Source organism: Staurois parvus, unplaced genomic scaffold (genome assembly GCF_062004578.1).
Source record: "Staurois parvus isolate SC_StPar_1 unplaced genomic scaffold, SC_StPar_1.0 ptg000361l, whole genome shotgun sequence".
Lineage (NCBI taxonomy): Eukaryota > Metazoa > Chordata > Amphibia > Anura > Ranidae > Staurois > Staurois parvus.
In genome coordinates, this window is record NW_028318157.1 from 4,551,004 (window position 1) to 4,577,677 (window position 26,674).

Genomic DNA, 26,674 nt, shown 5'->3' on the forward strand with positions numbered 1-26,674 from the left:
CACTGGTTTGGTGGTGGGGTGGCAAAACCTGGAAGTGTTACCTGTATCAAATAACAATTGAGTCTTCTACTCTGCCAGGCATGTACAGAGTGGCTGAGCAGTGTAAGCTTCAGAACTTGATGGACAGAGATACAAATTCTTTGGCAGGTAAAACAAATTACCCAAAATAGGTAATTTGTTATTATGTGCCTCTTCCTTGATGCATGTGTCCATTTAGTTTATGTGTTCACTAAAAGCTTGTATTGCTGATGTTTAAATCTTGACCCATGCATGAGCCTCATACCTGAACCAATGACAAGTAAGTTGTGATTAGGGACAGCTAGCTGTAGCAAACCATAGACATAAGGAAACTGATCAGCCATGACTCTACACATTTCAGTCATAACATGTGAGCTCATCATTATAAGGTAAGGCAAGGACAGTGTGGACAACTGTTGGATCTGGAAGAGTGAGGACTGTGGACCATAAACATTTAGCTTTTGGTGTGACACTTCATAACCCTTGTAGTGTTCTTTCTGAGATAGAAGATAACGCAGAATTAGCAGACATAGTTCTTTGTGAGAGTGGCAACCCTTCTAAGCATAGGAAGGATGTCTGTGAGAAAGAAATTACTTTGCCAAAAGTAAATCTTTGTACCTAATGTTTCAAACCAGGAAAGCATTGTGAATAAGGTTCCTAAAATGAAAAGTTAGTTATTCAATTGTAAGAAGTGTTACTTTATGAAATCTTGTGGAAGTGTCAAAGGTAGATAGGTGTTTACCTAATGCTACTGTTAGAACACATAAAACGCTGCTTTTTAAATATTGTCAAGAAATCTAGTCAAGAGTGCAATGTCGATGTTGTGCACCTTGGAACCAATGATGTTTCCAATATTGATGTGCATTCCATACAGAAGGATTTTCAGAATTTGGGCCAGCATATTCACTGGAAATGGAAAGGTGCCAGAGTGCTTTACCACTCCAGCAGCGTCCATTGCCAGTTGCTGAAGGAGGCAGTGTGGTGCGTGATTCAGCGCATCACATGGCTCCTTTTTTGTACAAACTTTATGTGGAGTGTACAAAATGCTGTGTGATTCGGCATGGTGTGCTGTGAAAAAATGCAGCATGTCTGTATTAAATTGGAGCATGCTGCAGCAAGGCCACAGGCTGCATTGCAGCGTGAATGGGACAAATAGGTAACAACTGTTTCCTGTATGTCCTTACAGTGACAAATGTTTTAAAATGCAGTAAAAAGTCTGTCACAACACATAGTGTGAATTACTCCTAAAGGATGGGTGGGTAAGGTATGTCTTTTTTGCTGATGATACAAAGGTGTGTAATAGGGTTGACATCCTTGAAGGTGCCTGTAACATGGAACATGAGTTGGCATTGCTGAAGGATTGGTCAAAGAAGTGGAGACTTCAGTTCAGTTTTTCTAACTGTAAAATAGCGCACCTAGGGAAAAAGAATCCCTTGACAGAGTACAACATTGGGGGGTACAGTGTTGGCCAGATTTACAGAGGAAAAAGACTTGGTAGCAATTTTTTCAGATGATTACAAAGTGAGCAAATAATATGGCTAGGCAGTGGGAAAAGTAAAAAAAATCTAGGATGCATCACTAGAGGGCTCACAAGCAGAAGGAAGGAGGATCCTTATATAGATCTTTTCTTAGACCTCATTTAGGAACCTCACTTGCAAAAATATATTGATAAGATACAAGAAGACTAGAAATGAGTCCAGTTTCGTTTTGAAAAGTCTTACATGCTACATTTTTGGTACATGTTTGATGTGGTAAAGAAAATGCATCAAAGACGCACCACCCTATTGAAATGAATTATTATTATTTATTATTATTCAGTATTTATAAAGCGCCAATAGTTCGCTCAGCGCTGTACATTACAAAGGGGGACAGAACATGTGACAGAACAATACCAATACAATGCAAAACATGAGGGGATCGAGGGCCCTGCTCTTTCAAGCTTACAATCTAGGAGAAATGAATGGAAAACGTTTTAAAAAAAGTGACAAAAATGCATCAAAAATGCACATGCGTTTGGGTTTTTTGGTGCTTTTTTGAGTCACTTGCTTTTTTTTCACAGGTGCAAATGCACCAGAAATGCAGCAAAAATGCGTATGCGTATTTTTACCACATTTTTACAAATGAGCAGTGTGAAAGCAATCTTAGGCTTAACCTCCATCTGGAGAAATCATACTAATAGACAATTTGTTTATCAGTACCAAGCCCTGTTGAAGTGATACACCTGAAACATATTGACTTTTTATGAAATAAGAATCTTTATAAAGTTACATCTGGACTTTATGGGGTGTATGAATCTGTAAATGGGGAAGCACCATATGATCCTCGGCTCCATCCACATAATGCAGAATTTTCTGTGTTCACATATTTGATCTGCAGATAGAATAGCATGAGCAATGAACATTTGATTTTTCCCTATTTGTACAGAACAAATTCACATGCAGGTAAAATAGATGAACAGCTATTCAAAATTTTTTTAGAAATATATCCGCATGTGTTCTGCTTTTGGCATTTTCCTCCTTGCAAACACAGCAATACAAACCTGACAAGAGTTCTAACACTTTCCCACTCGATTCAAAACAAAAAAAATGTTTAAGTTTCAGTTCAAATTTTGCCTTCTTTTTTAGATAGCATTGCACTGGTACTGGGGTTTTATTAGGTTGTCAAGGTAGATAAAAACAGTCCTTAGTCAATTTATTCAAGAAATCCAGCAGTAATTTCACTTGTTTGTTTGAAGAAATTAGATACCTAAAGTTAGATTATACATAAATTGTTTTAGTTATATTTACCACATATAAACACACTTTTTGGACAAATCACACCAATACAACTGCCAACTATTATATAAGTATAGAGTGCAGACAAATATATACACATTCTTTAGAAAAGAAAACAAAGAATGACAAAAGACCAAAACCAGGGCAAATTTAGTATAACCAGTCTTGGGAGAACACTAAGCATTTGTCTTTATTATTTTCAGCACTGGATATTGTTTCATTAATTTTGTACTGTTAAACTGAGAGTGAACTTTACATTAATTAAAAGGATTATTCAATGTTATATTTCAAGCTTGTCTTTGCTTTCATTTGAAGACTTTTGCCATCCAACAGAGATTCCCTAAATACATTTTGTCATCAATGTGGAGAATAATATTTTCTAACCAGTTCTATCAAGTTACTTTACATGTAAACATGATTTTGTAAATCAAACTTTGCTACATTCCTTACAAATTATCATTATATCTAGTTTCACCCATCTTTATAACTTGCATAACTTTGTGTCACTGTTTTTTTTAGTTGCATTGAAAGAATTGACAGTGGATATGATTCAACTGGAAAGTCACATAGATATGACATGACTCTTATTCTGGTTCACAACCTCCAAATAATTTTGATACATTGTTGAAAACAGGAATACAGTCATGTGGTTATTTATATTTCCTCTACAAACAGAATATGCAAAAAGAAGTGAAACCAATCAGTGATCTTCAAACGCTATCCACCAAACACTGCTACTGCTGAAATCAGAATGTTCTCTCCATGTAGCCTAATCAGAATTTGTTTATTCTGCTACAGAAACCTCTAACCAATACCTCACATGGTCACTGGGCATGTAATTCCTGAAATCTACATTGTGAAACCTCTATTTTCCTCTGGTATCATCAGTTACATTTACACATTATTGAGGTTGCCATGAGAAAATTCCTAGTACTGACGTTTCTTTTACATCTGATTTTATACATGGGAGGGACAGCGTGTGGGTATGTTTGGAACACCTCTTCTATATAACAAGCAAAGGTTTATTGTGTTGTGCTCCGTGTATTCATCACAATGTTTACTTTTCCATTTTTTTTGGAGTACACCTTTAACAATATATTATAGATTTTATTGTTAAACTAGTTTATGTCAGATTCCAGTTTTGCCTGTGCAGGTTAAAAAATTAAACTTGATGTACATTGTTTGTTGTCATGAGCAATTCCACCTTTCCTTTTGCTCCTCCGTATTTTTGCTATTAGAACATTTATTTAATGACCTAATATTTTATGGTGTGCCTGCTATTCAAGCTGGTAAGGTAATAGCTAGAGATGAGCGAATTATTCAAAAATTCGATTCGGCTGATTCGCCGAATTTCAGGAAGAAATTCGATTCAATGCGAATTTATTCGCTATGAAGTTAACTTATAAAAAGGGTTTCTAGGCTTCAGAGAGCCTTTAAATTAGTGCAGAACACTGTACCTTTAATTTAAATGCCCTTGGAGATGAGGAAGGAGGAGAAGCAGAAGGATGAAAAGAAGGAGAAGGATGAAAAGAAGGATAAGGATGAGAAGGAGAAGAAGGATAAGGATGAGAAGAAGAAGAAGGATAAGGATGAGAAGAAGAAGAAGAAGAAGAAGAAGAAGAAGAAGAAGGATAAGGATGAGAAGAAGAAGGATAAGGATGAGAAGAAGAAAAAGAAGGATAAGGATGAGAAGAAGAAAAAGAAGGATAAGGATGAGAAGAAGAAAAAGAAGGATGAGAAGAAGAAGGATAAGGATGAGAAGAAGAAGGATAAGGATGAGAAGAAGAAGGATAAGGATGAGAAGAAGAAGGATAAGGATGAGAAGAAGAAGGATAAGAAGAAGAAGGATAAGGATGAGAAGAAGAAGGATAAGGATGAGAAGAAGAAGGATAAGGATGAGAAGAAGAAGGATAAGGATGAGAAGAAGAAGGATAAGGATGAGAAGAAGAAGGATAAGGATGAGAAGAAGAAGAAGGATGAGAAGAAGGAGAATTCCAAGCCGGCAAAAAGTGTATCTGCAGAGCTCTGCTATTTCTTAGGCTATTTCTGACAGTTCTGTGACATTCACTCCATACAGCGGTTGAAACATTGTATCTATTTGTTTCCATAAATGGATCCATTTATGGAAACAAATAGATACAATGTTTCAACCGCTGTATGGAGTGAATGTCACAGAACTGTCAGAAATAGCGGAGCTCTGCAGATACACTTTTTGCCGGCTTGGAATTATTCTTATTTTCATCCTACTTCTTCTTCTTCATCCTCATCCTCAGCCTCTTCTTCTTCTGAGGGTGAGGATGAGGATGAGGAAGAAGAAGAAGAAGTAGGATGAAAATAAGAATAATTCCAAGCCGGCAAAAAGTGTATCTGCAGAGCTCCTCTAAGTGTATCTGCAGAATAGAGGAGCTCTGCAGATACACTTTTTGCCGGCTTGGAATTATTCTTATTTTCATCCTACTTCTTCTTTATCCTCAGAAGATGAGGATGAGGATGAGGAAGAGGAAGAGGAAGGAGGATGAAAATAAGAATAATTCCAAACCGGCAAAAAGTGTATCTGCAGAGCTCCTCTATTCTGCAGATACACTTTTTGCCGGCTTGGAATTATTCTTATTTTCATCCTACTTCTTCTTCATCCTCATCCTCTTCTTCTTCTTCTGAGGATGAGGATGAGGATGAAGAAGAAGAAGTAGGATGAAAATAAGAATTCCAAACCGGCAAAAAGTGTATCTGCAGAGTTCCTCTATTTCTGACAGTTCTCCGACAGCTCCTTCACATGTACAGCGGTTGAAACATCTGTTTCCGAATAAAAACATCTGTATCCTAAATGGAAACAAATAGATACAATGTTTCAACCGCTGTACATGTGTTCCTTCTGTCAGAGAACTGTCAGAAATAGCGGAGCTCTCTGCAGGGACACTTTTGCCGGCTGATCGGGAAAAATCCGATTCGCGCACCCGAAGTAGGCAAATATTCGGATTCGACGCGAATCGAATTTTTCCTGAAATTCGTATCGAATTCCGGTTCGCCTGGTTCGATTCGCTCATCTCTAGTAATAGCATCTTGTGGTTAAAGTGTTAATAAAGACAAATGTAAAAAATGGCATGCTGTATATAATGCGACATCTAGCAAGTAGTCTTTGTTTTCTGAGTCCCTGCTGTAACTTAGTCTTTACATGTTGATCCTGCTGTTATTTTCAAATTCCTTTAGCAGACATGGCTGTCCAGCAAAATTGGAATTTAGAGGGTTGAAAAAAAAAAAAAACATTTAACACTGATAGGAGACTTACAATAGTCAACTTTTTAAAATGTTATTAAAAACTTTAGCCCAAAAGAAAAAAACTGTTTCTGTAACTTTTAAAAAGTGATAGATGAAGTTAGGCTTTAATTTATTAGTAATTGATGTAAAGTCCATCTAAATATACTAGTCCATCTAATACTACCCTCTTCAAACAGTGCTGCTGTACACTGGTGTCTCTCTTGATCTTTCATAGATATAGGGGCGGCCTTATAACAGGAAGTGTGTTACTGATAGAACCACCAGATGAAAATAAAGGAAAAAAAAAAATAGGAAACTAATGTAGCCACCACATTTAAGGATTGGTAAGCTGCAATATATAATTTTTTTATTTTTAGGTTTAGATAAGTTTTAAATATCAGTAACCATTGCCACGACAATACGCTATTATGACATCTGCCACTCCAGTGTTCTCTACTTTCTTTTAGGGCTCGTTCATACCATCTGTTGCAGAAAACCGCAGGGCTATGCATGACACACAGAAAACAATGGTTTGGTTTGTGTCTCATTTACACCAAATGGAGGTGTGATGTCCAGTGCAGAGCTGTGTGGGATTATGCAGCACATCTGCAGTTTCCCTCACAGCTCCGCACTGTATTGCAGGCAAAATGGACAGCACCGCTCTGCATGCCTCCCATGTGACAGGACGTGGGAGGGTGTCACGATATAAGGTCAGGTTCAGAGACCAGTTGCTACAGCAGTTGTAAGGCTTACCTGAAACCAGCAGGATTGGTACACCAGCGGCCCAACCTGGGAATGACGCAGGCTTACCTGAGGTGCGGGGCCTAAGCATCCACCGGTCTTCCCCAGAGCTCCTAATGGTGGAGATGGATTTGGCTGCGTGTGAATGCCAGGTCGCAGATCTCAGGAACACCCCACCAGGGAATGAGTAGGCTGGAAACCAAAAGCGGATCAAACAGTTCAGGGATCAAACAGAAGCGGAGTCAGTCACAAGCCAAGGGTCGGTCACCAATGGTAGTAGATAGGATGAGGCAGAATCGTAGTCAGTAGCAAGCCAAAGGTCAGTAACGTAGATGAAGACAGCAGCAGGAACAGTAAGCGGGATATTGGCTGGTAAGGCACAATAATCTGGCAACCAGGAAGTGCAGAGACATGGCTTTTATAGGAAGTTCATGGGAGGAGCAAGGAGTTCAAGGTTCAAAGACAAAACAGGGCAAAGGCAGGATCATCCAAAGAATTGTCAAGCATTTCAGGTGGCTCAGTGAGAAGAAACACTGTCTCTCACCGCAGAAGGCCCAGGTTCGATTCCAGGCTCTGACAGTACTCCCTTCCTCACAGGACGTCCCCTGGACGTCTTAGGACCAGGCTTGTGGGGAAACCTCTGGTGGAATTCTCGTTAGTCTAGGACCATGAACATTTTCCTCAGGCTCCCAAGAATTTTCCTCTAGCCCATATCCTTCCCATTGGACCAGATATTGCAACTTTCCTCTAAACATCCTAGAATCAAGAATCTTCTCCACCACATATTCTTCTTCGCCCTGTACCTCAACAGGTGGAGGAGGTGGAAGAATTCTTCCAGAGAAAGGATTTTCATGAAATGATTTGAAAAGCGATACATGAAAAACCGGGTGAATCTTCATACTGTCAGGAAGTTTTAAGCGAAAGGTAACTGGGTTGATCTGAGCAGAAATCTGAAAAGGACCAACAAACTTTTGACCCAACTTAGCAGATGGCACATGCACCTTCAGATTCTTCGTTGATAACCAAACTTTGTCACCCACATGAAACGTAGGAAGTGCTCTCCGGTGTCTGTCAGCAGCCTTTTTGTAAATTTTCCTGAGCTTCCCTCAAAGTCTCAATCAATTTCTCCTGAATCTCCTGCAATGTAGTTAGTCTGTTGGTAACAGAAGGAATTGGAGTTGTGATAGGGAGATCAGGAATAAAAACTGGATGATAACCGTTGTTTAAGTAAAAGGGACTTTGAGAGGTGGAACTATGTTTAGAATTGTTGTATGCAAACTCTGCAGTGGGAAGACAGTCCACCCAGTCATCCTGAAGATAAGTGACAAAGCATCGAAGATACTGCTCCATCGTTTGATTAGTTCTCTCAGTCTGACCATTAGACTGGGGATGAAAAGCAGAGGACAGATTGATTGTAACACCCAAGGCTGAGCAAAAGCTTTTCCAAAATTTCGAAGTAAACTGCACACCTCTGTCAGACACCACATCATCAGGGATTCCATGCAGTTTAAATACTTCTCGAACCATTAGTTCTGCAGTCTGTTCAGCAGTGGGCACCCCCTTCACTGGAACAAAATGGGCCATCTTTGTGAGACTGTCAACCACCACCAAAATGGTGGTCATTTCTTTTGAGGGAGGTAAATCTACCACAAAATCCATAGAAATAGACCCCCATGGTCTCGATGGAACAGGGAGTGGCTGAAGCAACCCCAAAGGAGAGGCTCGGGGAGTTTTATTGCGTGCACAGGTCAAGCATGAGGCCACATAGCGTTTGACATCCTTCTTGTACCCCGGCCACCAAAAGGAACGTGACAACAGTTCTTCGGTCTTAGTAACTCCAAAATGCCCAGCAAGTTTGGAATCATGAACCAACTTGAGAACTTCCACCCGAACAGATTCAGGTACATAAAGATGATGTCCTTGAACCCAAAAGCCATTTTTGTACACCAGGTTCATGTCCCTAGGAGGATCATTGAGAAGTGGGTCATTCTCATACCCCTCTTTGAGAAGACTCAAGAACGTTTTTGCACTTGTGGCCCCTAGGAAGTTCTTTTGTGTTAGGATGGAATATTTGGAGTTGCCCTCCAGGAGAGGCTCGGACAGCATCCTTGATAAGGCATCGGCCTTACCATTCCTCGATCCTGGTCGATATGATATAACAAAATTAAATCTGGAAAAGAATAGAGACCAGCGAGCTTGTCTAGAAGACAATCTCTTGGCCGAACAAATAAATTCCAGATTTTTGTGGTCTGTGAGAACAGTTACAGGATGATTAGCTCCTTCTAGCAGATGCCTCCATTCAGAAAAGGCTTCCTTAATTGCCAGTAGCTCTTTATTCCCAATGTCGTAATTTCTTTCGGCTGAGGACATCAAACGGGAGAAGAAGGCACAAGGATGAAGCTGCATCTTTTCACCACTTCGCTGAGACAGGATCGCTCCCATGGCAGAATTTGAGGCATCCACTTCCACTGTAAAGGGTAGTTCAGGATCCAGATGTACCAAAATTGGTGCAGAAGTAAAAAGAGTTTTTAGTTTTTCAAATGCAGCTTGTGCCTCAGAGGTCCACACAAAGGGTACCCCTTTCTTTGTAAGCTGTGTGATTGGAGCTATCACTTTAGAAAAGTTTCTTATAAATTTTCTGTAAAAGTTGGCAAATCCAACGAAACGTTGAATTTCCTTAACATTTCCAGGTGCTGACAAATCTACCACTGCTTTGATTTTCTCAGGATCCATGCTCACGCCCTCTGAAGAAATGATATAGCCTAAAAACTGGATCTGGGTTTGTTCAAACTCACATTTTTCCAATTTAATGTAGAGTCTATTCTTCCTTAATCTTTCAAAGACTGTGCAAACATGTTTGCGGTGCTCCTCCCAATTATTGGAAAAGATAAGGATATCATCTAGATAGGCAATCACAAATTGGCCCAGCAGATTACGAAAAACATCGTTGACAAAATGTTGAAATGTTGTAGGGGCATTGCAAAGCCCAAACGGCATCACCAAGGACTCGAAATGCCCATACCTAGTTCTGAAAGGCAGTCTTCCATTCGTCTCCTTGACGAATGCGGACAAGGTTATATGCCCCTCGTAGATCAAGCTTAGTAAAGATCTTGGCAGAGCGAAGTCTTTCCAACATTTCAGAGATCAAAGGTAATGGATAGCGGTTTTTAATAGGAATTTTATTCATGTCTCTGTAGTCAATGCATGGACGCAAGGTGGAGTCTCTCTTTTCAACGAAGAACAGGGCTGCCCCCGCTGGAGAAGTTGAGTGTCTAATAAAGCCCTTCTCCAAATTCTCATTGATCCACACCCTGAGTACTTTTAATTCAGGTTCCGACAGATTGAAGAGGCGGCCAAAAGATATTTCTGCCCCTGGGAGCAGCTCAATGGGGCAATCATATGGGCGATGAGGGGGTAATAGATCTGCATTCTTCTTGTCACAGACGTCCCGGAACTCATGGTAATGTGTAGGCAAGTTGTCATATGACTGGGTAGCCACTATATCACCTTGCGCTTCCTTGGTCGGTGATGAACTTGGTCGGCAAGGTTTTTTGCAATGTTTTTCACAGTGGGAGGACGTAAAATCTATAGTCCGTGCTCCCCAGTTGATGGAAGGATTGTGAGTGGAGAACCAAGGAATGCCCAGGATGATGGGAAACTTGGGTGATGTAATCAGCTGAAAGCTGATGGTCTCACAATGGTCAGCCTCAAACAACAGTTTCAGGGGGACCGTTTTATGGGTAACAGGTCCTGAAGATAAGGGTGACCCATCAACTGTCTCCATATCAATAGGGGTAAATGTGTCTCTTGCTTCAATATTATTGCTGTTGGCAAACTCTATATCCATAAAGTTCCCCCCCGCCCCGGAGTCCAGCATAGCTGAGCAGGAGATTTCATGGCCCTCAAATACAAGTTTAATAGGGATAACAAAGTGAGAAAGTAGGGAGTTCACTTTATTCTCTTCAGAAATCAGTGAGGAGACAGACTGGCTTATAGAGTTTATGTGTTCAGGCTCAATCACATCAGTCACAGCAATAGTTCTTTTAACCTTGTTAGGACAATTAATTGCATAATGACCAGAATCCCCACAATAAAGACATAAATTCTCTGAACGTCTTCTCTCTTTCTCCTGAATGGAGATGGATCTCTTGATTGCATCAACCTGCATAGGCTCAGGAGTGTTAGAACCCAGAGAGACTCTTGAATCCTGCTGAACAAATGGACTAGCAGAGAGATGCATGCCCCTATTACTTCCAAGTATTCCCAGCTTCTCCTTTCTCCTTTCTGTAAGTCTTTGATCGATTCGGATACACAATTGGATGAATTCCTCAAGATCATTAGGAGTATCACCTCTGGCAAGCTCATCCTTTACCTGTTCAGAAAGCCCTTGGCGGAACTGGCTCTTTTGTGCTGCAGGGTTCCAAGTGGTATCTGCAACCCAACTTCTGAACTCGGCTGTGTATTCAGCGACCGAGCGTCTACCCTGCCTTAGACTATGTAATTTTGCTTCGGCAGAAGCACAACGGTTGGGATCATCAAAAACCTGATTCATCGCGGTCAAAAAGGTATCAAAATTATTTAAAATGCCATGTTTTTGCTCCAGATAAGGGGAGGCCCAAGCTAAAGCTTCCCCAGTAAGAAGCCCAATAATAAACATTACCTTCTTTTTCTCTGAAGGAAACGCAGCAGGGTACATTTGAAAATATATGCGACATTGATTAAGGAAACCCCTGTATTGGCGGCGGTCTCCATTAAACTTAGATGGTTGGGGCTGGGGCATATGTGAGCTAGGATCATCACGGTTCAGCAGTTGCCTCTGCAGAGCCTGAATCTCTCCCTGTTGCCTATCCACAATGCTTTCCAGTTTGGCAACTTTTTCCTGATGGGTAACCCCAAATTCCTGCAGCTCAGCAATTTGCTGCCTAAGAGGATTCACAACATTTGCTATAGCGGCCTCCATGTTTAGGCCAGATTATTCTGTCACGATATAAGGTCAGGTTCAGAGACCAGTTGCTATAGCAGTTGTAAGGCTTACCTGAAACCAGCAGGATTGGTACACCAGCGGCCCACCCTGGGAATGACGCAGGCTCACCTGAGGTGCGGGGTCTAAGCATCCACCTGTCTTCCCCAGAGCTCCTAATGGTGGAAATGGATTTGGCTGTGTGTGAATGCCAGGTCGCAGATCTCAGGATCTCCCCACCAGGGAATGAGTAGGCTGGAAACCAAAAGCGGATCAAACAGTTCAGGGATCAAACAGAAGCGGAGTCAGTCACAAGCCAAGGGTCGGTCACCAATGGTAGTAGATAGGATGAGGCAGAATCGTAGTCAGTAGCAAGCCAAAGGTCAGTAACGTAGATGAAGACAGCAGCAGGAACAGTAAGCGGGATATTGGCTGGTAAGGCACAATAATCTGGCAACCAGGAAGTGCAGAGACATGGCTTTTATAGGAAGTTCATGGGAGGAGCAAGGAGTTCAAGGTTCAAAGACAAAACAGGGCAAAGGCAGGATCATCCAAAGAATTGTCAAGGGAGCTGTCCAGCATTCCAGGTGGCTCAGTGAGAAGAAACACTGTCTCTCACCGCAGAAGGCCCAGGTTCGATTCCAGGCTCTGACAGAGGGAATGCAGAGCGGTGCTATCTATTTGTGCTGCCCACCTACTTTCCTTCCTGTCCATTGCCAGCTGGGATTATGCTGCCATTGGGTCTGTGATGGTGGAAGTTGCTGAAACTGATGGCGATGACAAATGAAAAGACACTGCCAGGTGACAGATGAAAGGATACTAATGGTGATGGTGTGGGAAAGGTGAGAGGACACTAATGGTGGGGGACACTGATGATGGGAGACAGATACGGGGACACTAATGATTGGGGACAGATATGGGGTCACTAATGATGAGGTACAGATAAGGTGATACTAATGGTGGGGGACAGATAAGAGGACACTGATGATAGTGGACAAATAAGGGGGCACTGATGATGGGGGACAGATTAGGGGTCACTGATGATGGGGGATAGGTGAGGGCACAAATGATGGCACATTAATGGTCAGAATATGGATCAGAAAGGCATAGAGAGGCAGATCAGAAGCTGACCATGACAAGTGATGAAGGCAAGAGAGAAATATCAACTGGTCATTGAACACTTCTCTATTGCCTTAGGAAGTAAGGCAGAACAGGAGTTGCCTGAGGGTCAAAGAAGGAAAATATAGAGTAGGTCAAACATGAGTTCATTAAGAAAGATGGTTGAGGGACAGAGAGGAAACAGAATTAGATCTACGGTAACGTTTGATGAAATTAGAGGTGATCATTAGTGCAGAAAGGAACAGACATCCAAGAAAAGCTCCTCCAGACAGTGTATAGAGATCTGCAACAGAGGCTAGTTGGGAGAGCTGTGATAAAGGAAGAGTGTGGACACTGGTGAGGTAACCACCTTTATAGGGGGAATTTGTGCACTGAGGAGATAGCTGCAACATAAGGGTGTGGAGAGTGTGCACCAATGTTGAAACATCGAAATAGGCTGCGGGAACTATGGGGAACTGTCAGAGGTCCATTGCAAAACTCAAGCAAAGATTAAATCTTAGAAATGGTGGATACACTTTCCTGCTACATTCAATCCTAGTGTCAAAATCCTCTTTCTTATGAAATACAGGAGGAATAGCTAATACTGCATGTGCTGTGAGGATTGATGTGATCTAAAATTTGCTCTAAGCACTGCACACTCACAGGAAACAGGATATAACTTTGTATAGTGCCATATTCTTCCAGTGAGAGCAGGAAGAGAAGTTGAAGCCTCCTTTTTAATGATCAAATGTGATGTATATTAGTCCAGTAGCTTGCTAATGTTAACGGACAAATACAGACAGCAATGTGCACGCATTCAAACAGTATGAATTTCTGTCTTTCAGACTTGAGTAAAATATACTGTGCAGTTTGCGGGCCCTTAAAAATATTGTAGTAGGTCCGTCTTCTGACTGGTAATGTTCTTTTCACTTGGGAGTTGGAGCCCTGACTTGTGAGGAGATCATTTTAGGACAGGTTAGGCCACATGGGTGATCGTATTTTTGGTACTTTTTGCTGCAACCCATGATTTTTCTATCAAGCTGTAATAGCCCTAGATATGAGTATTTAAGTATTAGATAGAAATTATCTAAAATTTATGGGAAGGTTTACACTTAAAAAAAAAAATAAATAAAATCCCCCAACTTCGTAACTCTTGCAAGTGTCTCATGGCATAATTTGTGATCCTCTTTTACTACACTGACTACAAAGTTTGCAAAATGTCAACACAGAGTGAACAAAACATATCAAAAACACAACTACAAAGATGTTATGAGGAAATAAAAATTAGAAAGCCCTATTTCAGAGACAAATGCCAGACATATGACTGGAGAGTATGCAAGCAGCTTGATTGGAAAAGAAGGGTCTGTGTATTAGATCACTGACGATAGCTAGAAATACAGTACAGATACATGGCACATTATGAAAGTCTGTTTCCAGGTCACTATGTAAGATGGAAAGGCAAGGCAGGTTTATTCATGAAATGCAAATTATAATGTGTTATGTAAGAGACAAGAGACAGAAATATTGTACCTACAAATCCACTTAGGACATAGAAAAAGGAAATAATTATTGACCAGACTACATAGGCAGAATTTCTGCTGTTTTTGTAGGTCACAAATTAAACTCAACACAACAAATGAAGCGTTTCAGACCTAATATACTCAATGAAGAGTATCTTTAACTCTGTAAAAAGTAAGGAATATTATGCAGACCTCATAGATAATATTGTTACCATTTCTGATGGACCTTTTGCAAAACCATATCCCCATTCAGTGTTGAAATAACAAAGTCAAATAAAATTTAGTTTTGTATGATCACGATAGAAGAAATATAGTATATATTATAATTATGAAATCTATTTTAGATCTAATTGGTTAAATCACAACATTTACATCTCTGGCGGCCCAAAAAAGGAAACATTTTGTCTACCTAGACGTTGAGTATGTACCAAATAGATGTTTATGTGGTTTCAAGTTTAAAGGAATTCAAACTATTAAATTTATAGTTCTGTACAAAAAAACACAAAACAAAATGTTTTCCACAGAAAGGTTTTTCTTTTCTTTTTCATTATACAATATGGCTACATTATCTTCTTGCACTCCTGAGGATTTACCCCCCTTTTTTTGCTATACAGCACTGCACTAGTTTAACTGACAATTGCGATATTTTCTACTTTCGGCTATAAAAAATATATCGTAAACTCAAAGTTAGTCATAAATTTAAGCCAAAATATATTCTTGTTTTTGGTAAAAAAAAAATCACAATAAGTGTATATTGATTGCTTTGTGTGACGGTTATAGTGTCTACAAACTATGGTATAGATACTGTAATTTATGCCATTTTTTGCTATACAGCACTGCCTTGGTTTAACTGACAGTTGCTCGGTCATGCAATGCTGGTCTTAAATGAAATTTATGTCCATTTTTTCACACAAATAGAGAATATCTTTTGGTGGTATTTAATCAACTATGCCCATTTTATTTTTTGCACTATTAACATAAAAATACCGAAAATTTTGAAAAAAAAAACCTATATTTTTTATTATTGCCTGTAAAAAAATATAGTAAACGCAAAGTTAGTCATAAATTTAAGCCAAAATGTATTCTGCTACATGTCTTTGGTAAAAAAAATTCCATTAAGTGTATATTGATTGCTTTAGGTGAAAGTTATAGTGTCTACAAACTATGGTATAGATACTGTAATTTATGGCATTTTTTGCTATACAGTGCTGCACTAGTTTAACAGACAATTGCTCGGTCATGCAAAGCTGCACCCAAACAAAATGTATGTCCTTTCTTTCACACAAATAGAGCTTTCTTTTGGTGGTATTTGATCACCTGTGCACCTTTTATTTTTTGCGCTATAAACAAAAAACTCTCCAAAATTTTGAAAAAAAAAACAATATTTTTTCATTTCCGTCATAAAAAATATCCAAAAAATTCAAATTTTGTCATAAATTTAGGCCAAAATGTATTCTGCTACATGTTTTTGGTAAAAAAATCCCAATAAGTGTATATTGATTGCTTTGTGTGAAAGTTATAGCATCTACAAACTATGGTATAGATCAGGGGTGGCTAACTGGCCACCCCTGGTATAGATCAATTGAAATTTACACAGCTTTTACTTTCTGACTGCCTATCACATTTCTTCTTCTTGAGGTGCTAAAATACCAAGATAGTACAAACACCCCCAAATGACCCCTTTTCATAAAGTAGACACCCTAAGCTATCTGCTGAGGGGCATATTGAGTCCATGGAAGATTTATTTTTTTTCCACAACTTTTTGGAAAATGACAAAATCATTTTTTTTTTTTTACACAAAGTTGTCACATAAATTATATATTGCTCACAAAAGCCATGGGTATATGTGGAATTACACCCCCAAATACATTCTGCTACTTCTACTGAGTATGGGGATACTAGCCACATACAGGAGCCTGAAATCCAATGACCACTTTGAAAGCCTGAAGGTGTGTAACTTCTTCATTTCACTTCCTCACTACCTATCACAGTTTTGGAAGCCCTGAAATGCCAGGATAACACCAACCCCCCTCCCCCAAGTGACCCCTTTTTGGAAAGTAGACACCCCAAGGAATTTAAAAAGAGGCATGGTAAGTATTTTACCGATCTAATTTTTTCTCACAAGGTTTTGAAATATAAAAAAAGAAAAGAAAAAATATGTTTTTGTTTTCTTTCTTCATTTTTCAAAAACTTGTGGCAACAAACGAGATCTGCAAAATACTCACCATGCTTCTTATCAAATTCCTTAGGGTGTCTACTTTCCAAAAATGGGTCATTTGGGGGGGGTTGGGTGCTATTCTGGCATTCCAGGGCCTGCGAAACTGTGATAGGTAGCCAGGAAGTGTAATGAGGAAATAAAGCCCTTTAAAAGCCTGAAGGTGCTTATTGGATTTTGGGGTCCTGTACGCAGCTAGACTGCCAAAACATCTCTCACATGTGGTACCCCCATACTCGAGAGATGTAGCAGAATGTATTTTGGGAAGTAATTCCACATATACCTATGGCATGTGTGAGCAATAAATTATTTAAATGACAATTTTGTGTAAAACATTTATTTTGTCATTTTCCAAAAACTTGTGGTAAAAAAATAAATTCTTCTATTGATTCAAAATGCCTCTCAGAAAATAGTTTGGGGTGTCTACTTTCCAAAAGGGGTCATTTTGGGGTATGGGGGCATTTTATGCCCAGCATTACAAGTTTATGCCACACATCACTCACTCTTCTAACCACCTGAAGACCAAGCCTTTTCTGACACTTTTTGTTCACATTAAAAAAATCTGTATTTTTGCTAGAAAATTAATTTGAACCCCCAAACATTATATATTTTTTTAAAGAAGACACCCTAGTGAATAAAATGGTGGGTACTGCAATTTTGTATCTCACATAGTACTCACACAACAATTTTTCAAACGCAATTTTTTTGAAAAGTATACACTTTTTTTAATTTTAATGCACAAAAACACAATATATTGGCCAATTATTTGGTAAGATATAAAAGATGATGCTATGCTGAGTAAATAGATACCAAACATGACATGCTTTAAAATTGTGCATGCCCCGTGCAATGGCGACAAACTGCATACATTTTTAACATCTATAGGCAACGCTTTAAAAGCCTTTACAAGCTACCATTTTAGATTTACAGAGGAGGTCTAGAGCTATAATTACTGCCCATGATCTGACGTTCGTGGCGATACCTCACATGCATGGTGCAACCGCTGTTTCCATACTGGCACAGGGTCAACGCTCACAAATGCACCGCAGGTGTGTGCATGCGTGGGGGGCGAGGGTAATTTTTTTTTTGTTATTCTGATTTATTTAATTATTTTTACACTGTCCCTTTAATTTTTTTTTTTTTGTTCACTTTTATTGCTATCACAGGGAATATCCCCTATAACTTCAATGGGCATTGTCATATATTCTTTTTTGAGAAATCTGGGGTCTATCATACTCTAGATATCTCCTCTGCCCTTACATTATCTAATCATCTAATCATTATCTATCTCACCAAGATTGGTGTGATCAGATGCTTTCCCATTTTACAAATGGCGCTGTTTATATCCTGCACAACTGAAGTGATGAAATGCTCATAGCTTCTGATTTCTTAGACTATAGAGATGATTGGCACCATTCTGGTCTCCAATCAGCTCTATGATCAGCTGGCAGAAATACCTGCTGCATTCTCAGGTTTCCCCAATCGCACGGGACTGCCCGAGAAGTCCTTGGAAGGCAGCAGGGGAGACTGGCATTTTCTCACGTTGCTTGTAAAACCAATCCTGCAGCTAATTAGCCACTAGGATTGCTTTTACATGAAAGCCCATCGCTGACTGAAAAAAAACGATACCAGGATGATGCCTGCAGCTGCAGGCATCACCCTGGTATAACCATTCAAAGTCCAGTGATGTACCAGTACGTCGCTGGTCCTTGTTGGGTGTATATGCTATTTTCTTTTTTTGAATGGAAAAAAAGAGAAGAAATCTCTGCCTGAAAAGTGTGTGGTATGCCCACCATTAGAATACCTTCCTGCATCCACTTCTAATGGTGGGCACACATGAAATGTGCCAACAAATATAAAATATATATCCCGAAGCATAGGGGCTATCGACCCACTGGACAGCCCAGACCCCCATGCTTCGGCATATATGCTCTTTTTTTAACTGCGGATGAAAAATCTCATCCGACAGCACTGCACACACCTACTTATGTATACTCTGAGAGCAAGACTCTGTTGCTGTCAGAATAAACAAGTTGGTGCTGTAGTTTGACATTCCTGCAAATAAATCAACAATGGTTAACAATAAAACAGTAACTCAATAAAACAACTTTACAATTGAAATATCTCTGCAAGGAAAAGTGTTTTGTGGTATGCCCACCATTAGAAAACCTTCCTTCATCCACCCACTTCTAATGGTGGGCACACATGAAATGTGCCAACAAACATAAAATATATATGCCAAAGCATAGGGGCCATCCACCCACTGGCCACCCCAGGCCCCCATGCTTCAACATATATGCTCTTTTTTTTAACTGCGGATGAAAAATCTCATCCGACAGCGCTGCCCACACTGATTTATGTATATTCTGAGAGCAAGTTCCTGTTGCTGTCAGAATAAACAGGTCAGTGCTGCAGCTGAAAGCATTCCTGCAAACAGCAAAGGTTAACAATAAAACAGTAACAAAAAAACAGTAAAAATAGAACAATAACAAAAATGACAACAACAAAAAAAACTATAACTATTTTTGGTTTTTAACATTTTTAATTTTTGGGGGGATTTGTACTTTTTTTATTTATTTATTTTTTTTAACTTCTTTTTTTTTAAACTTTTAACATGTTAAAAACAGATGGTAGGGTCTCTCCAAATGCGATAGCCAGTTTCCTGAATACCTAACATCTTTCGAGACCCTGTGTAAATGTGCCCCGAACTGTGCCGTGCTGTACCCTATACTAATAGTCCATTAGTGTATGGTAGAGGCGGAAGCAGTCCTTGACGCAGAGGCCAGATTGGTCAGGACAGGAGGGACAACAAAAGCATCTGTCACGCCTAACTCCATGTCTGCTACAGACACATCTTTTTTTGGGTCTTCTTTAGGTTGGGGTACCAGGAATGGCATCGGTAAAATGCCTCTCATACAGCTGGCTAACTGCATCTGGGTTGGGGGTTTGGGGCATAGCACCTTCTGGATACAAAAGGGCCCTGATGATCTCTAACTGGAATTTTAGATAGGATCCACTATGTCCAGTTGCTTTGTAAAGAACAAAAGCATTATATATAGCCAATTGAAATAAATAAACAGACACTTTTTTTGTACCAGCGTCTGGCTTTTCGGGAAACAAAGTACGGCTTCATCATCTGGTCATTGAAGTCCACCCCTCCCATGTTAAGGTTATAGTAGTGGACACAGAGGGGCTTCTCAACAACACCAGCTGTCATGGCAATTTGGATGGGCATATCTGCGTGAATAGAAGACAGGACGAAAACATCCCATTTGTCCTTCTACTTCACTGCGAGCAATTCTTCATTTCTCAAGCAGGCTTTTCCCCCCTTTCTAAGATGGGTATTTACAAGCCATTGGGGGAAGCCCCTGCGATTAGGTCGCACAATGCCACATGCGCAAATTCCAACATTGAACAAATGTTTAAACAGTGGCATGCTTGAATAAAAATTGTCCACGTATAAGTGGCACCCCATATGGAAAAAGGATGACGCTAAGTCCCAAACTATCTTTCCACTGCTCCCCATGTAGTCTGGGCATCCGGAGGCTCCACATGACTATCTTTTCTCTCGTAAATCCTAAACTTACATGTATAGCCTTTTGCCCTCTCACAGGTCTTATACACCTTGACTCCATATGTGGCACACTTGCTGGGGATATACTGTTTGAATGCAATGTGGCCAGAAAAATTAATGAGTGATTAATCGATGTTTTGATGGGGAGTATACACATCTGCAGATTTTTGGTTAAAGTGATTTACGAGGGGCCAAATTTTGTGGAGCCGGTCAAATTCAGGGTCACCCCGAGGAGGACTGAGTGTATTGTCCTTGAAGTGCATAAAACACAATATCGTCTCATATCTATGCCTGGCCATGGCAGCAGAGAACACGGACATGTGAAAAAGCGGGTCTGTGGACCAATACAACTGCAATTCATTTTTTTTATTAATCCCCATGTTGAGTGTTAGGCCCAAAAAAACTTTAAATTTGGAAACCGTAATGGGTTTCCATGCGAATGGTCTGGCAAGGTGTGAATTTGGGTTGGTGGCGATAAATTGTCGCACATATAAATTGCTTTGATCCACAATCAATGCATAAAGATCATCTGTGAAAAACAGCTCAAATCAAGGGGAGTATTTAAATTTGCTGTTTCCACCTTAATTCCGGGTTGGGCAGTGAATGGGGGAAGTGAGTGTGCTTCAGAATTTGTGGGCTGCCAATCGGGATTTGCAAGCACATCCGGAAGGATACTAGGGGCTCTATGGGCCTGTGTGCGAATTCTTGGTGGCCACGGGACACTACTTGTGCTGCACCGCACCAGCTTGTACTGCACTTATGGGACTCCCCACGTCACCAAGTGATACTGCAGTGCTGGTATGTATAAGACCAGGACGTACTAGACCGCTGGTGCTCTCCAGTTCACCAAAAGGTAGCGCGGCACTAGTACTGGCACTCTGCTGCATATGACAGTCATCATGCGTTTGTAAAACCTCAGCAACCTGGAAATGGGGTCGGGTACACCTGATCTTCTCCGTCATCTGAGCTGTCAGGGTGCCGCTGCTGTCTACAGGTTCATATTGTGAGGTGGATTCTGTCAGTGAGTCTTCGCCTTCACTCTCACCTGACATGCTCAGAATCCTGTAGGCCTCTTCACTAGAGTACCTTTGCGTGGACATTTTGGCCACTAAATTTATGGGTACCTAGTGCGACACACGGGAAAAAGAGCGCCTGGCTGTCAAGGACTGCTTGAACCGCTACAAAAAATTTACCAACAATTGCTAACAGAGATCAGGCCTGATTCTGTGAACACTGCGGTTTTGTGTGTAATGTATCAAGTGACAGTTATCTACTGACACTGCACTTGCTGGGGGAGAAGGGGGGGGCATAGGGGCTAAACACAGGTGCTGGCAGGTGTTGGGGTTGATCCTGCTAACCCTGCGTTTTTGAGGACACTATAGTAATGTGAATGCTGGTATAGCGCTGATCTGATCAAATATATTGATCCAATCAGACACTATACTAGCAATGGGGGTTTAGAATGCAAGTGAACGTGTTCCTGGCAATCAAGGGGTTAAATGTGATTACTGGTGTACTAGCGGGCGATCTGATGCTATCTGGGAGGGGTGCTAACTGATGCTAATACTATCGGAAGTCTCCAGTGACACTAATACAGTGATCAGTAAAAATCTGCGCACAGTAAACAATGACACTGGTGACAGGGCAGTGAAGGGGTTAACTAGGGGGGGGGCGATCAATGGGTTAAATGTGACCTAGGTGTGTTCTAACTGTAGGTATGTGCTGTTTTACTCATGTTTTGTATGTCTTCTTCTCTCTCCGGAATGTTATGTGCCCAGGCAAAGAAGAGTTACATCATATCACGTTCTGTGTAACTGTCATCATAAGGACAAGATAGGACAGAGATCAATCATCCGACTTCAGCTGGACATCACTGGCTGAAATCGAATGATTGATCCCTCAGGGATCGAATGGTGATACCCGCGGGTCAGCGGGGGCGCGCGCGTGCCCCCCCTGCCCGAAAAAACCTCGGGAGCGCGGATCACGATTTAAAACGTGATTTTGCCCAGCAGTGCCACCTTGTGGACGTTTTTCCACAGTGGCTGGACGGCAACCAGTTAAATTGCTGTTTTAAACAGACGTGCATATGGGAATTTGTTTTTAAACATGCAGTCAAAAATCAAAACCAAACACTTTTGTGAAACAGTGAAAATCAAAGGTTCACTAAACTGCAAATAAGTGACTGTAAAGTCTTTATTGCTTTACCTACAGTATTTAGGGCTATATAGAAATCATGTTCCTAAAACTATTCTTAAACTCATAAGTTGTGTGGGAATACCAAATAAATGTACTGTAATAGTGAACCATACATTTGTGGGTACTACTGTGCCATTGTAAAAGCTATGTGTATGTGGGTAGGGTGAGCCTGTATGCTTTTCTTTTTTAATTTACTATTCTATTTGTTCTTTTTTCCCCCCAACATTTTTATGTTTTAATGGTTATTCTCATAAGACAGGTCTTTGTGAGAATACACACATACATTGCTTATGACATGCCTTCTTTATGAAAACATTGTGATCTCTAAAACACCCCTGCCCTCTCTTCTGTTTGTGTAGATGAAAATTGGGGATACAGAGTCCCCTATCCCCTTCTTGCCCAACAAAGAGGCAGCATAATGGACCATTATAGGGACGAGACTGATGCAGAAGTTGAGACAGGTGAGAAGATTTTGTTTGTGGTTTGTGACTGGGTGGATTTTCAGCCATCCAGATATATTGTACAGTTCATGTAAATGCCACACTTTAAAGTTAAAACTTGCTCAAGACTAAAACAGCAGCTGTGCCTTTGTTTAAACACTGATTGCCAGGACCTGTTCCATACATCACTGGTTATCTAGAAAACAGGCATCCATGGCATATGGAATACATCCATTGCTGTAAATAGGTTAACCTGTTCTTTATTAGTGTTTTTAGCTCTTGTATATATGAGCTGTAGCTTGCATAGGATCAATGTGTACAGCACGTTTTTAGAAAATAATTGCAAAGCTTTCAGAAAGCTTCACACAGCTTTGTTGAAGCTTATAAAGCAACTTACAGCTTCAGCTAAGCACAGATAATACTTGAAATGCTGGCTGTCACTTTAAACAAATGTTTGATGCCCATAACCTTTGATCTAAAAAGGCCAGCTATCAAAGAGGATCCCACTGCAGGAAAGGTAAGTATGCAAATAAGGGGTTAAGTTCACTTTACTACATAAAATTCTTATGTGTCACAAGATAATACAACAGAATACATTAGCAAAAAAAGAAAAAAATCATGACTTGCCTGATTATGTCTTCTCTGAGCTGTCATCCCAGTCAAGGTAACATAGGGTGATCCTTGGTAATGTCTGCACAAAGATGGCTCATTCCTTTAGGAGAGAAAAGTAGTGTGACCTGTAAGGAAGGTAACAAATAGCTGTGAGCAGGGGCGGACTGACCATTTGGAAATTCGGGCACTGCCCGAGGGCCCGGGGTCAGTAGGGGGCCCCATGAGATGCCCCTGGTACCTTTTCATAGGCTTTTTTGAGTTTGGGAAAGGACACAGGGGCCCCATGATCGCCTATTGCCTGGGGGCCCCATGAGTTGTCAGTTCGCCCCTGGTTGTAAATGTTACCCATGGCTAGCCCCAGAAGACATCTGATATGATTAAATGCATCAGCCAGAGCCTCCCTTGTGATATCATCATGTAAGAATTGCCATTTATGATGTTCTTTGCTGTTTGAGGATTTTAATGATTGCCGGAACGTTTATGATGTTTATATTTTAAACGGTATTTAAACTATCTGCACTAAGAGATGCACTTTTTTATTTTTATATGAATATATGCCAACTTCGTGAGATCGGGATAGTCCGAGGAGCCTTTAATGATACATGTGGTCTGCCTTGATATACACGAGTATGGATTGGAAATGTTCTAATACAGCGTATGTCACTCTTAATATTTTGTATATTTACAGTATGTATTGTTTGTGCATAATATGTATGTTACTTGATTGAACTTAGCACAACACAAGAGATTTATTGGAAACATATAATTATTGCACCCAGCAGGGACTCGCTGTGGCAACTTAACTTAAATTACCCTTTTAGACAACTTTTTGCACAAAGTTAAAAATGTATAAATGACCATTTACATGTGTATATGAATATAGATATCTTTATCCTACCACTGTATATGCGATGTATTCTTATCATTTGAACAAATGTCCTAGGAACTTTATTTCATGTAGTAGACTTATATAGTTTTGTCTCACATATTCAATGCCACAAAATGTGTCTTGATAAGCAACCAATATATTGTACCCCTTTTGGATTCTGTATACCTCATCCTTGTTCAATAAACTTTTAGTTTGAAAAAAAAAACATTCGTATAGCATATTGATGAGAAAATTTTAAGGAGCAAGATGTAAAATGTTTCTTGAACAAACAAGTTTCTTACCGTGAATGTGATTTTCTTCTGAGAAGTCATATTCATTTCCAAATTGATGTTCAAAACAAATGACATTTTTAAGTACTTTTGAATGACATTTGTCCAGTCATCAAATGTACAAAGAATTTTCCTATGAATGTTCATGTAAATATTCATACAAACGTTCAAACAAGTCCAACGGCCATGGTCTCTTGTTTAATAATATCCTGTGCGACAACTCCTTTCTCACTCTCCTGGCCATGAAAGTACACTACAGTCCCATAGACGTCTATGGAGCTAGTCTACCTTAATCTCCCCTGACCAGAAGAGAAAGGTAGATGAGCCTCATAGACAAACAAATATACAGGAAATTTATTATATTAGTTATTATTTATCATATAATTAATATATCTCATCATTTCTAAATTTCAGCACTTATTGAACCTCAGGAGTTGATTTACTAAAAAACAAAAAGACTGCTCACTTTGCAAAGGAATTTTCACTTTCCAAGGGACATTTCCTTAAGCTTAGAGAATGTAGCTCTGCTGATTTCCGTCATCCAATAATATGGATGCAAAAATATTGCTTATTTGTTTTTTTTTTCCTTACATGTGACTGGGTACTCTTTGCAAAGCAAATTTTTACTTAGTTAAACCGTGTTGTGACAGGTAAGCTTTTACTCTGTTTTGAAAACTACTTTAGTCAATCTCCTAGTTTTGAAAACTTACATAAAGGGGAAAAAATAGCATACTCTTTCAAGATGCAGACTTTGAATTTTAAAATACTGTTAAACCTATTAGGTTTTGTCCAAAGCTTTAGCTGTATTACATATTGTCCTGACCCCCGTTGAGTCCATTTTGATACCATTATGTGAATAGAAATAATACAATTGTGTTACATTGAATAACGGTAATTTGCTGCATTTGAAGCGTGTGAAAGAGAGCCAAACTTTCAAACTGCTTTAAGGTTATAGTAATTGTGAATAACAAATCTTCACAGGTAAAGCACAAAGAAGAGTAAAAAAGAACTTCTGTAATGCCAGTATCTGTGCAGATTACAAAATAAAAACAAAATGAAGAAATACATTCCTTTATTCCAAATAGTGTGCAGCATTTATAATGATTTAGCAGCTCTGAAAATTTGGCATCAATATACTTGTCTAAGTAACAGAAACAACAAAGTACCTTGTGAAAAAGCGAACACTTTTTATGTAAGGAATAAGAACAAAAGAAATAGAATCTTATTGAAAAGTAAATATATCTACTGTATCCAGTTTGAAGCTGGAAATAGTCTGATTTAGTAAATTGGAACATCCAAAATACTTACTGTGTAACATCAAAGGGATCACACTTTGATAATGTATAGTGTAGAAGGAAAAATTGTACAATATTTTAAGCAATGTGCAAACAAAAGCATGTTCCTTAAATTATTTTAGAAAAATAGCCTTCTGTTTTGTAGTCAGTCATGGTTTATATGCAAAGGCAGTTCTTTTCTATTAAACAGTCCATATACTGTATATATAGTTAGTATCAGTTTTATGTGTTGAATGTGATGTCTCACTTACTGTATATTGCATTATTACATTTTGGTTTAAAATATTAAGTACAGTTTTTCTATCTTACTATTCATACATTGTTTTCTAACTGTTCATACACTTTTTCTATCTTGGTTTGTAATAAAATAAACCTGTTAAAGCAAATAGACCCAGTTTGGTTGGCCAACCAAGCACATCCCATCCTGGTTTATAATATAATAATAATAACAGTAAATCCAATTTTTTTTTACACATATAAAAATGTTTTTAACCTCCCTGGTGGTCTGATTATGTCAACATATTTGAATGCCAAAGTGGTACATTGTTTTGCATGGAAATTTGTTGTTTTACATTGTAGGCCTGTAATTCTTAGGAATAACTCACTTAAATCTGTCCAAACAAGAGTCTAGTAAACATCCCAAGTATTATAAAGTTTGAAACATGAATCATAAATTATAATATAATAAATAATTATAAAAAATAATAAAATAATAATAATAATAAATGTAATTCAATAATGTGATCAAACCAAAAACACTGGAATTTGTCTAAACAAAGGTGCAAAGTTACTAGACACTGCATATTGGTTTAGTAAAC